Raw genomic sequence first — 12,815 nt, 5'->3', positions numbered from 1 at the left:
ATCACACATATACTTGTTAGGGGAAGCACACTGACTGAAACCCCCCTACCCTGGCCAGGCACCATAGTAACCATTTGCATGAATTGTTTTACGACAGGAGGTCCTGGTAAGGAACACGGAACTAATAAGCCACCACCAACGGGGAGAATTCAGGAAAGGTCAAAAAATGACACCACGTGTGCAACCACCTCCCAGAATCCTCCTCGCTGGCATCCATCTTGGCTGAACAAGATGGCACCACCAGGAAGGACTCTGAGTCAGAATGATTGGCTAAAGACAATCTGAAACTAATTCCATCACCATAAAATCCAAGACTGCCAGAGCAGTCCTCCTGGGTTCCCTTACCCTACTGCTCTCCGCCCAGGCGCCTTTTCCTCTTGCTTTATCAGCACATGTGTCTCCTCAGACGATTCATTTCCAAGTGTTAGACAAGAGCCCACTTTCCAGCCCTGGAAGGGGTCCCCCTTCCTGCAACATACCAACCTTCCTCCTCACCTCTCTGGAGCAGTTACTCAGAGCTATCTAAGATGCTGTCTTTCAGGCTATAATACTTTTTATAATACTTTATAGTCCAAATAAAATTTAACTCACAACTCTTGTGCATTTTTTTCCAGCTGGCAGAGCCATGATTAAAATCCATAAACACTACCTAGGGTATGTTTGTGAGGCAGAGCAGCAGGGCTTGTCTTTTCTCACTCACAATCTACTAACCCAGGGAAAAATTCACTTAGCTTTACCTTAGAAATCAGAAAAGAGCATTAGAATTTCAGGACTACATAACAATGTCATTCAGTTTAAATGGAGATCAGAAATTGTCTGGGAGGGGCAGTCATTATCAGGTCACTGGAATAGGGAAGGAACACTCAAAATGAACTCATAGTCATTGAAAATATTTAAGGGAAGAATCACATTGGAAAGATTAAAAAACAGGCAAAGAAATTAACGGGAGAGAAACCAGTATATTTGTGATTCAATCTAGGACAAATGGAAAAAACTAAAGCCAAATAGATATTGTGCCTAGTAAGGAAGAAGTCATTGAAATGTGGTGAAATTAGGTTCATAAAGTGAGAGGATTCTGCCATGTTCTAGAATGGAGCCAAAGTCTTATAGCTTAGATTTTGGGACGAGATTGGAGAAGCAGGCTGGGGAGTCACTCCCTCAGTCAAGCCCAATTGAATAGAATATATTAAAGCTAATTTAATGTTTTTCCATCTCAAGCTGTCAAATTTCTCTGCATCTTTCATAATACTGTAGCAGTTTGAAGCAGATCTGAACTATTAAAGAGATTCTCGAGTGTCATGTTCAGAATTTATGTTTCTGAGAAATGCCATGTCTTAGTTATGTTGTATTCCTACACCTAGCAAAATGGCACATAGTAGGTATTAAGTAAATGTTGACCACTTGAATATTGTAACACATGCTGTCAGGGCATTCATCTTTTCCTCTTGACCTGCCCTGAGGTCACCAGCAGCTTCAGGTGTGACATCCCTGACTTACTGAAGCCTTCTGTAGTGTTCATCTGGCTGTTGATAGTGATGCTCTCAGCTAGGATTGCTGAGGCACTCACCTGGGCTCCTACTACTCTCGGCAGCCCCCAGGCATTTTCCCAGAGCCTACGATGTGCCTAGACCGCCCCTTGTGGTTCTTATCATAATTGCAGGAAGAGAGGGGGAGTGAACACAGAACTGGGTCCAGGGTGGGGTATCTAGGGCTTCCTGGTTTCACTCTTTACTGGCTATTTTCTTTCTTTCTTTTTTAAGTTATTTTGTTTATTTTTGGCTTGCAGGATCTTAGTTCCCCAACCGGGGATCGAACCCGTGCCCCCTGCACTGGACCACCAGGGAAGTCCCATCAGTGTCTAATTCAAACCTAAGATCAGGAATTGGGGCTTTGGAAAAGAAAAGCCAGGTCACTCCAGCGGTTAGTTCTCTAGCCACTCAGGGCTTTCTTACAGGGACTTACCAAGGTGGGGGCAGCCTGTTCTCTTACATGGTTGTTTTGCTGCTGTGTCACACAGCCGGCAATTATCTATGGCTGTCTTTGCAATGGATGCCTCAGAAACCAAACCAGTAAAGTGAGGCACTTAAACTACAGCCTCATAGCATTTCTCTGAGGGCTTTCTGGCTCCAGGAGCCCTTCTACCTGCATAGACTGCTGCAGGAAAAATGATCAATTAAAGAGGTCTGGGAGTTAGGTCATCAAAACCTAACTTCCTGGCTCCTGGATGGGACACTTTTGAGGTGCAGGTATATGCAGTCTCCCTGTAGGTCCACTCCACAGCTGCAAGCTGCTCATTCAACACTTTATTAACTTTCCTCTCATCCCTTGTCTCCACACTCCTTCAACAAGCTTACCCTCTGGATAAACTGCTTGCACTCAAATCTTTATCTTAAAGTTGTTTTGTGTGTGTGTGAGGGGGAGAGGTTCAGAAACTAAAACTAATTGCCAATAACCTACTAAGCCAAGAGACTTTCCGTTATTATTTCCCTGACCTTGCAATTCCTTCCACGGCGTCTGTGACTCCTGGGCTCCAAAGTTATTAGTCAGGGAGAAATGTGGCTTTGAATCCCAGGAGACAAATGTTGTTATTCATCAGCGTGAATAAAGACTGAATAATAATCAGATTCTCTTGTTTATAAAGCCAAAGCAAGACCTTCATTTATTAAAAATTTTGAGAAATCTGAACACTAAGCTGTGTTGAACCGATCAATCATTTATAACTCATTTCAAGAGCCTTATGTTAATACCAGTATGAATTCCCTGTACAGACCCAACCTTTTCTCACCCAAATCACTTACCCTCTCAGCGGCTCCGTTTTTCCTCTTTGTGAAATGGAGATAATCATACTCACCAGCTCCTTCACAAGGACATTGTGAGGATTAATGAGTTAATGCTGGGAAGCACGTTTCTGCCTTAGATGAATGTTTCTATATAAATGCAAATGATTGCATTACAGCTAGGCTTCCATGTATAAATGCAATGACTTTAGATCCTCAATTCACTCATAACACTGAGAAGTGCTTCTAATCTGAACACAGCTTCCTCCTTTTTTTTTTTTTTTTTTGTCCAGTAGAAAAAGCAACCATTGTGAAGGGTAGCCAGGAATGTTAGAGTTGTTCCTGACTGTCTTCCCCAGACTTGCTGCCTGCCCTCTGATGGCTCGCTGGTTATGCACATGCTGTCTATTTAGCAACTTACCAAGTTATTCCTTTGTCACTGTCCCATCACTCCTGCAGCCCTTTGAGGCTTATTTAAATAAAAGAGAATCATTCTATATCTCACTTTTTCAATTCTTACAGAATTCCTTTTTCTCCTGATTTACCCCCTCTGAAATCTGATTAGGTGGATTCTGGGCAGTCATCAGAGAAGAGAGGAGTCAAGTTCCCCATACTCTTTGATCGAATTCTCCTCTGCATAAAACTCGGCCTGCGCTTCGTGATCTGTAGGATGACATCCACACTCCTGAGCCTGGCACCCCGCCAAGCCCATTCCTAATCCTACTGATGTCCCTACCCCCCTGCACAAAGAGAAACGCCTTCTCTCATCCCCCTTACAGTTCCGAAGACCCAGATTTACTCCTTTTTTGTCCATTACTACCTGTGCGACCTTGTGCAAATTCTTTTCCAGCTTACATTTTTTTATCTACATAGCATGTGTGTGGTATAAAATTCAAGTCACACAAAATGTAAAAACAAGTCTCCCCCCTCACATATCCTTGTGTTCCTCACTCTCAGAGGCAATCACTGTTAGCAGTTTATAATGAACCTTTCTGAATATAGTCTACATATACACAAAAGCATGTACAAATATCCACGAAATAACTTGCTAGGGCTCTGATTGGGATAGCATAAAATCTATAGATCAAGTTAGGCAGGACAGACATCTTGTCAGTATTGAGACAATCTTCTGCAATCTTCTTATTCTTACACATGGGATATTTTCTCCACTTATTTAGATCTTTTTTTATTTCTTTCATCAGCATTTTGCAGTTTTCCTCATATAGCTCTTATATTTTGCTAGATTTATACCTAAGTGTTTAATTTTGGAGGTGCTAGTGTAAATGACTTTGGGTTTTAAATTTCAAATTTTGGTATATAAGAAAGCAATTGACTTTTTGTACATTAACCTAGTATCCTGCAATCTTGCTATAATTGCTTATTAGTTCCCATGGTTTCTTGGTTGATTTGGGGGGATTTTTCTACATAGACAAGCATGCCACCTATGAACAAAGTTTTGCTTCTTCTTTTTCAATCTGTATTATTTCCTTTTCTTTTTTACTCTTTTGCTAGGAGCTCCAGTGCGATGTTGGCTGCTGTTGCTGTTATTTCTGTATGCTATTGAATAGCAGTGTTACCAGAGGACACCTTGCCTCATTCCTGATTTCATTAGCAAAGCATCTAGTTTCTCGCTGTATTAGTTTGCTAGGGCTGCCATAACAGAGTATCACAGACGGGGCGACTTAGGCAGAAATGTATTGTCTCACAATTCTGGAGGCTAGAAGTCTGAGATCAAAATGTTGCAGGGTTGGTTTCTTCTGAGCTCTCCCTCCTTGGTTTGTGAATGCCTGTTTTCTCCCTGTGTCTTCACAAGGCCTTCCCTCTGTACCTCTCTGTGTCCCCATTTCCGTTTCTTAGATAGGTAACCAATCAGATTAGGGTCCACCCTAATGAGCTCATTTTAATTTAATTACCTCTTTAAAGACCTTACCCCCCAATACAGTCCCAGTTCCAGGTTCTAGTGGTTAGGACTTCCATCACATGAATGGGGGGCAGGGAGGGAGACACAATTCAGCCCATAACTCTCACCATTCACTATGATGTTAGCTGTTGCTGTTTTTGTAGATGTTCTTTACAAAGTTGAGGAGTTATCCTCTATTCCTGGTTTGTTAAGAGCATATATATATATATATACTATTTAGAATAACAGAAATTACATCATTAAATGGTCTTATAAAGACACAAATTGAAAGTCGTCACTCCCTTGTGCAAAACTTTTCAGTATTTCCCATTTCTGTGTCATCCCACCTGGCCCAGTGATCTGGTCTCTCAGAGTTTTCATCTCGTACCACTTTCTCCTTCCTGCTCTTCTCAGAGTACCCTGGCCTGTTCGTTTCCTCTGAAAGAAGGCCTTCTGTGTCACAAACTTCCTGCCGTATACTCTCTGCTGCTGCTGCTGCTGCTAACTCACTTCAGTCGTGTCCAACTCTGTGCGACCCCATAGACGGCAGCCCACCAGGCTCCCCCGTCCCTGGGATTCTCCAGGCAAGAACACTGGACTGGGTTGCCATTTCCTTCTCCAATGCATGAAAGTGAAAAGTGAAAGTGAAGTCGTTCAGTTGTGTCCGACTCCTAGTGACCCCATGGACTGCAGCCTACCAGGCCCCTCCGTCCATGGGATTTTCCAGGCAAGAGTGGGTTTCCAATGGAGTGGGTTGCCATTGCCTTCTCCGCATATACTCTCTAGGTGTACTGTTTATGATAGTTGTAGTTATATGTTTTTATTTAATGTTGTTTTTCCCCACTACTACTCCATGAGACAGTTCAGTTCAGTTCAGTCCCTCAGTCGTGTCCGACTCTTTGCAACCCCATGAACCGCAGCACACCAGGCCTCCCTGTCCATCACCAACTCCTGGAATTTACTCAAACTCATCTCCATTGAGTCAGTGATGCCATCCAACCATCTCATACTCTGTCATCCCCTTCTTCTCCTGCCCTCAATCTTTCCCAGCATCAGGGTCTTTTCAAATGAGTCAGCTCTTCGCATCAGGTGGCCAAAGTATTGGAGTTTCAGCTTTAGCATCATTCCTTCCAAAGAACACCAAGGACTGATTTCCTTTAGGATGGACTGGTTGGATCTCCTTGCAGTCCAAGGGACTCTCAAGGGTCTTCTTCAACACCACAGTTCAAAAGCATCAATTCTTCGGCGCTCAGCTTTCTTTATAGTCCAACTCTCACATCCATACATGACTACTGGAAAAACCAGTAGTCTCTCAAGCTGGAGAGCCTTGACTAGATGGACCTTTGTTGGCAAAGTAATGTCTCTGCTTTTTTAATATGCTGTCTAGGTTGATCATAACTTTCCTTCCAAGGAGTAAGCATCTTTTAATTTCATTGCTGCAATCACCATCTGCAGTGATTTTGGAGTCCCCAAATATAAAGTCAGCCACTGTTTCCCCATATATCTGCCATGAAGTGATGGGACCAGATGCCATGATCTTAGTTTTCTGAATGTTGAGTTTTAAGCCAACTTTTTCACTCTCCTCTTTCACTTTCATCAAGAGGCTCTTTAGTTCTTCTTCACTTTCTGCCATAAAGGTAGTGTCATCTGCATATCTGAGGTTATTGATATTTCTCCTGGCAATCTTGATTCCAGCTTGTGCTTCCTCCAGCCCAGCATTTCTCATGATGTACTCTGCATATAAGTTAAATAAGCAGGGTGACAATATACAGCCTTGACGTACTCCTTTTCCTATTTGGAACCAGTCTGTTGTTCCATGTCCAGTTCTAACTGTTGCTTCCTGATCTGCATACAGGTTTCTCAAGAGGCAGGTCAGGTGGTCTGGTATTCCCATCTCTTTCAGAATTTTCCACAGTTTATTATGATCCTCACAGTCAAAGGCTTTGGTATAGTCAATAAAGCAGAAATGGATGTTTTTCTGGAACTCTCTTGCTTTTTCCATGATCCACTGGATGTTGGCAATTTGATCTCTGGTTCCTCTGCCTTTTCTAAAACCAGCTTGAACATCTGGAAGTTCACGGTTCATGTATTGCTGAAGCCTGGCTTGGAGAATTTTGAGCATTACTTTACTAGCGTGTGAGATGAGTGCACTTGTGTGGTAGTCTGAGCAGGAATCATATCTATTTTGATCAGCTTTATTTCTTGATAGGAGAAGGCAATGGCACCCCACTCCAGTACTCTTGCCTGGAAAATCCACGGACAGAGGAGCCTGGTAGGCTGAAGTCCATGGGGTCGCTAAGAGTCGGACACAACTGAGCGACTTCACTTTCACTTTTCTCTTTCATGCGTTGGAGAAGGAAATGGCAACCCACTCCAGTATTCTTGCCTGGAGAATCCCAGGGACGGTGGAGCCTGGTGGGCTGCCGTCTATGGGGGTCACACAGAGTCGGACAGAACTAAAGTGACTTAGCATTAGCATTTCCTGATAAATAAATCTGTAAAGTTAGGTTAATTATAACTGATCTAATTTTTTTTGGCCACACCACGTGGCATGTGGGATCCTAGTTCCCCAACCAGGGATCAAACCTTTCCCCCCTGCAAGGGAAGCACAGTCTTAACCAATGGACTTCCAGGAAAGTCCCTGACCTAAAGTTTTTTAACCAAGTTCCCTATCAATTGAATCCTGTTATGTTACTATGTTTTTCTTATTATTAAGGTGCTCCAGAGAAACAGAATCCATAGGGTTATAAAGAGAGACATAAGAGAGATTTATAACCAGATTTATAACCAGGCCTGGGGTCACCTGGTTACGGAGGCTAAGTCCCACAGTTTGCTGTCTGCAAGCTGGACAGCAATTTAGTGTCTAGAGACCAGACACTAGAGGCAAGTCACCTAGATCAGAGCCAGGGATTTGTTCAGGAAGCAATGGAAACCTAAATCTTGGAATGGTGACATCTGGATAGATGCACTTGAGAACCTTGAACCCTCTGGGTCTGCAGAAGTGGCCTCTATGCCCCTGGTCAGAGAATAGCAGCCCACTCCTCACCTGAAGAACACCTAAGGCCTCAAGTATGGCTGATTCCCTGTGCTCAAGATGATATTTACTGGGACTTGCCTGATGGTCCAGTGGCTAAGATTCTGCACTCCCAATGGGTTCGATTCCTGGTCAGGGAACTAGATCCCACATGCTGCAACTGAGTTCACATGCCACACCTAAAGATCCCATATGCTACAATTAAGATCAAAGATCCGGTGTGTCACAAGTACGATCCAGTGCAGTCAAATTAATAAATGAATTTTTTTTTTTTTTAAAGATGATATTTGCCATCCTCCTCAGATTCAGCAGTCTCCTCCCCTCCTGGCCACTAGACCGATAACAAAGGACAAATCTCACTGTGGCCTGATTGAGAAAGAGCTGTTTTTGCCACAGGGAGAAAGAGAATACGCGCTGAAGGAGCTTCAAGACCTGGATCGTGAAGCTTCAAGACCTGAGTGGGGCACAGTGCACTAGTCTGGATAAGGGACAGTTTGAAACGCTGAGGGCACCATATTGTGACTCAGGAATTAATTTCCTGGCAGCGGAGCCCACCCTAATGTGCTCTTGGGATGGCTTTTAGAAATTATGGGGGGGAAGTAATCCACATTAAAAGAAGCAGAGATGTTGGAAGTGCTTTGGCAGAGTGCTCAGAATGGCATCTGAAGGCTCAGAGATGAATGAATCAATTATTTAGAATCAAGGACTCACTTTGTTCCTTGAGAAGGTCCAGATGATGTTTCTTTCTCTTATGCAATAAGGGATGTACAAATGAGAGCACAGAGCACTCCTGAGACACTTGGTCGTGGGGTCCTCCACTGCATAGGGCTGACCCTCTGGAGGCTGTTACGGAACTGTCCTCCTTAATGACAATGTGGATGGCAGGATTCTGGAATAGCAGAAGCCAGGTGGTAGACCTTAACTACCAACAACAAGGGGAACTTAATTATTGTAATATTTGATGAGGAAGGATGGGGCAGTTCATCAGTGTGTGTATGTTTGTGTGTGTGTTAGTTGCTCAGTTGTGTCCAATACTTTGCAACCCATGAACAGGCTCCTCTCTGTCCATGGGATTCTCCAGGCAAGAATACTAGAGTGGGTTGCCATGCCCTTTTCCAGCGGACCTTCCCAACCCAGGGATTGAACCTGGGTCTTCTGCATTGCAGGCACAGATTCCTTACTGTCTGAGCTACCAGGGAAGCCCTCAGAGGGGACCACAAACAGAATGCGCTGCACTCCAACCTGATTCAGGAGTGTTCTTCAAGGAGAGTAGTGAGTGGAGGCCCTCCTGACGGGTTGAGTTTCAGGCAGCACAACTGGTCATCTGCTTGTGGAAGAGAGAAATGTCTGAGTAATGGTATCATGGAAGGTTGAGCAGATACTATTGGGACTTACCAAGTTGTTGGGAGGGGAGTAGTGGGAACCATCCACCCCAACGTGGAGAAATAGTTTAATACTGACATTGTTATAATTGCCACTGCCCAGTGATAATAAAACGTGACCTGTCTTTTAAGAATTTCTACATAAATTCTCTACAGACCCTTCTTGCTCAAACAGGTGTGGACCACTTCCACCAGTGGTGATCCCCTAGGTTCAGCATTGCTCATTGGCTGTGGTGAATAACTCAATAGGTTGTCAGAGGTTTGGGAAGAGTAAGCCTGGGGGCCTAGAGGAATGCGCTAAAGTGAGAGGGGTCTTTGCATGCCCCATGAATGTTCACCAGAGTAGATCCATTGCAGAAGAGACATTAAACAGGAGTTTCCCAAAATTTCAGACTTAAAAAAAAATTGTAGTCACACCACACAGCATATGGAACCTCAGTTTCCCCACCAGGACTGGAACCCATGCTCCCTGCATTGGAAGGCAGAGTATTAATCACTGGACCACCAGGGAAGTCCCAAAATCTCTGGTGACTTCTATCACCAGCCACCTGGTACCTGAAAAAAAGATGGCCGAGATGGAGGCTCTGTAGAACCCAACAGCACTGACTTTCTCACACTGATTTGGCTTGGTGTGACTTATGCTCCAGAGCTCCCTGTGGGGTCCTGTTGAGGCTGGTATAACAATATATCCATGGTGGGCAGAACCCTACAATGGCTGCCAATGACCCACATCCTTGCATGATCCCTTCCCCTGAGTGTAGACAGGCTCTGTGATTATGATGGAATATCCCTCCTGTGACTGTGTGGCATTATACAGCAAAGGTGAAGAAGTTTTGCAGTTGTAGTTAAGGTCCCTAGTCCGTTGACTCAAGAATCTGAGGTGAGCCTAACCTAATCAGGTGAGCCTTTCAAAGACTGCCTAGGCTTTTCCTGAGAAAGGGAGCCCAACGAGGAGGTGTCTGCAGTGGTCAAGGCAGGAAGTGAAAGTGGCTGGACTGGGGAGAGGATGGGGAAAAGTGGTCAGGTTGCAGACAAATTTTGGAGGCCGAGCTGACTGGCTTGCTAATGGCTTAGGGAAGAATTCCCTCAACAGCAACCCTTACAGCTCTTCAATCAACTCTAATTCAGCTAACACTGATGGAGAATTCATTTTCAGACAGGTCTAATTGACTATCTTCTTTTCTGTGGGAGCTAAGTCCACCTCATATGGTTCTGCCACGTGGTCCTAGCTCTGCTGCTGCTAAGTCACTTCAGTCGTGTCTGACTCTGTGCGACCCCATGGACTGCAGCCTACCAGGCTTCTCCGTCCATGGGATTCTCCAGGCAAGAACACTGGAGTGGGTTGCCATTTCCTTCTCCAATGCATGAAAGTGGGAAGTGAAAGTGAAAGTGAAGTCGTGTCTGACTCTGTGCGACCCCATGGACTGCAGCCCTCCAGGCTTCTCTGTCCATGGGATTTTCCAGGCAAGAGTACTGGAGTGGGGTGCCACTGCCTTCTCCGGGTCCTAGCTCAGCATAGTATAAATGCCTGAAAGTTCACCTTTTTGATTTGATACCGGTGTCTCTGACATTAAGCTTTGATTGCTGAGGCATTCACTTCAATAAACACATTGCCTGAAGAGCCAGGCCACCCCACCCCTGAAGTTCCTGTGTTCTATTTATTTTTATTGGTGTATAGATGTAGAGAAGTTCCTTTGTTTTAGAGATCTCTGGTTGACTTAGATAACTGACCCTATTTGCTTGTTTTGCCTTTGCCATCTTTAATTCCCACTCTTTAACATTTAAATTCAACAGGAGTGAATCTGTGAAATCCTAGGTACCCCACCCTCAGCCTCCAAAGAAAGAATTCCGGGCCCACGTTGACTCTCTCTACCAGAGACCTTACTGTGCAGTTCCACGTGTGCCATGGGCCGTCTAGGACCTAAGGGTAATAAATTTTGTTTTTCAAAACGTCCCTGATAGTTGTTGCTGACTGTAATAAAGTATACAAAACGTGTGTGTGTGCTCAGTGGTGTCTAAGCACGACTGTAGCCTGTCAGGCTCCTCTGTCCATGGAATTTCCTAGGCAAGAATACTGGAGTGGGTTGCCATTTCCTATTCCAGCTGATCTTCCTGACCCAGGGATCAAACCCGGGTCTCCTGCATTGGCAGGCAGATTCTTTACCACTGCACCACCTGGGGAGCCCATACAAAACATAGACACTACCATTTTAAGTGTATAAATAATCCATGGCATTAAGAATATTCAGTGTTGTACAACCATCACCACTATCCATTTCCAGAATTTTTTCATCTTTCTGAACAGAAACTCTATATCCATTAAATACTAATTCTCATTCCCCTTGCCTCCTGAACTCCTCCTTGATAACCTCTATGTGTCTTGCAATCATAATAAGATCCACAATGGCCAGTACAAACACACTATTGATTCTGAAAGGAGAAATGTCTTCGGTGGCTCCCCTGGGAGTGCCCCCAGGCATCTCTAGCCCATAGATCACTATGGAGAGGTGAGACCAACACGAAACCTCCAGCTTCTGACAGCCCCAGAGAAGTCAGTTCCCTCTTCCACTTGTCAGATGTCAGTCACTGCTTGCTCTCATCCTTCTCTTTGTAGGCTCAGCCCTATGCAGTTTTCAAACCCATGAAAACTCAGTCAGGCAAGAAATGAGAGCTTTCCCCAGTAATGAGTAGGAGCATGGAAATAATTGCTATACCAAAGATGCAGAGACTCCTGATGTGAACACTGAGCAGTAGCCTGCCTCTAATCCTACCCCCAGCAAAGAGACACTCACGTGGCTTCCAGGTATAGCCAGTCTGTCTGGTTTGCCCCACTAGGGTTCTCTGCCCCCAAGCAACTGCCCCACTGGGAATGAAGCTTGACCCTGAATCGGAGCTAGGTAGACCATAACTCAGGTCAGTTAAGTCCCGCAGTTGTGTCTGACTCTTTGCGACCCCATGGACTGCAGCACCCCAGGCCTCCCTGTCCATCACCAACTCCTGGAGCTTGCTCAAACTCACGTCCATTGAGTTGGTGATGCCATCCAACCATCTCTTCCTCTGTTGTCCTCTTCTCCTGCCTTCAATCTTTCCCAGCATCAGGATCTTTCTCAATAAGTCAGTTCTTTGCATCAGGTGGCCAAAGCATTGGAGCTTCAGCTTCAGCATCAGTCCTTCCAATGAATATTCAGGACTGATTTCCTTTAGGATGGACTGGTTGGATCTCCTTGCAGTCCAAGGGACCCTCAAGAGTCTTCTCCAACACCACAGTTCAAAAGCATCAATTCTTCACTGCTCAGCTTTCTTTATAGCCCAACTCTCACCTACATACATGACTACTGGAAAAACCATAGCCTTGACTAGACTGATCTTTGTTGGCAAAGTAATGTCTCTGCTTTTAAATATACTGTCTAGATTGGTCATAGCTTCCCTCCAGGACTCTTGCTATTCCTTGCTCTGACTGAGTCCTCCCTGACTTACAAATCTGGAAACCCACCTGACACTGAGAATCACTGCTGTCCAGAAATCCTGTGCTGTGCCCAGTTTTCTGAGTCAAGTTTCCCCTCTTGGAGAGTACCCATTGACCTAGAGCAACCTGGAGTTTGTTGCATCTCCATGGACTTGTTGATTTGAAGGCACATCTTTTTCCCAGAGAGAGCTCATGTCCTGGGGGTTTCTCTACAGCACTGCCATTTTCTGACAGTGGAATGTCCCAGCATGCCGTG

At 44.7% G+C, this 12,815-nt stretch overlaps 1 long non-coding RNA gene across 1 annotated transcript in view; it reads right to left on the bottom strand.

Annotated features, from left to right (window-relative positions):
• LOC132344060 (uncharacterized) overlaps positions 1–12,815 on the bottom strand; it is a 28,827-nt gene extending 16,012 nt beyond the window's left edge. Inside the window, exons 1-2 of the long non-coding RNA XR_009493160.1 lie at positions 12,587–12,815; positions 8,954–9,035 (exon numbers count right to left, since the gene is read on the bottom strand). This is a non-coding gene — a long non-coding RNA (uncharacterized lncRNA). The remainder of the gene's footprint in view (positions 1–8,953; positions 9,036–12,586) is intronic.

The sequence above is a fragment of the Bos taurus genome, chromosome 27, assembly GCF_002263795.3.
Source record: "Bos taurus isolate L1 Dominette 01449 registration number 42190680 breed Hereford chromosome 27, ARS-UCD2.0, whole genome shotgun sequence".
NCBI classification, from domain to species: Eukaryota; Metazoa; Chordata; class Mammalia; order Artiodactyla; family Bovidae; genus Bos; species Bos taurus.
Note: the sequence above shows the minus strand (reverse complement) of the source record. Positions and strands in the feature narration are given on the sequence as shown.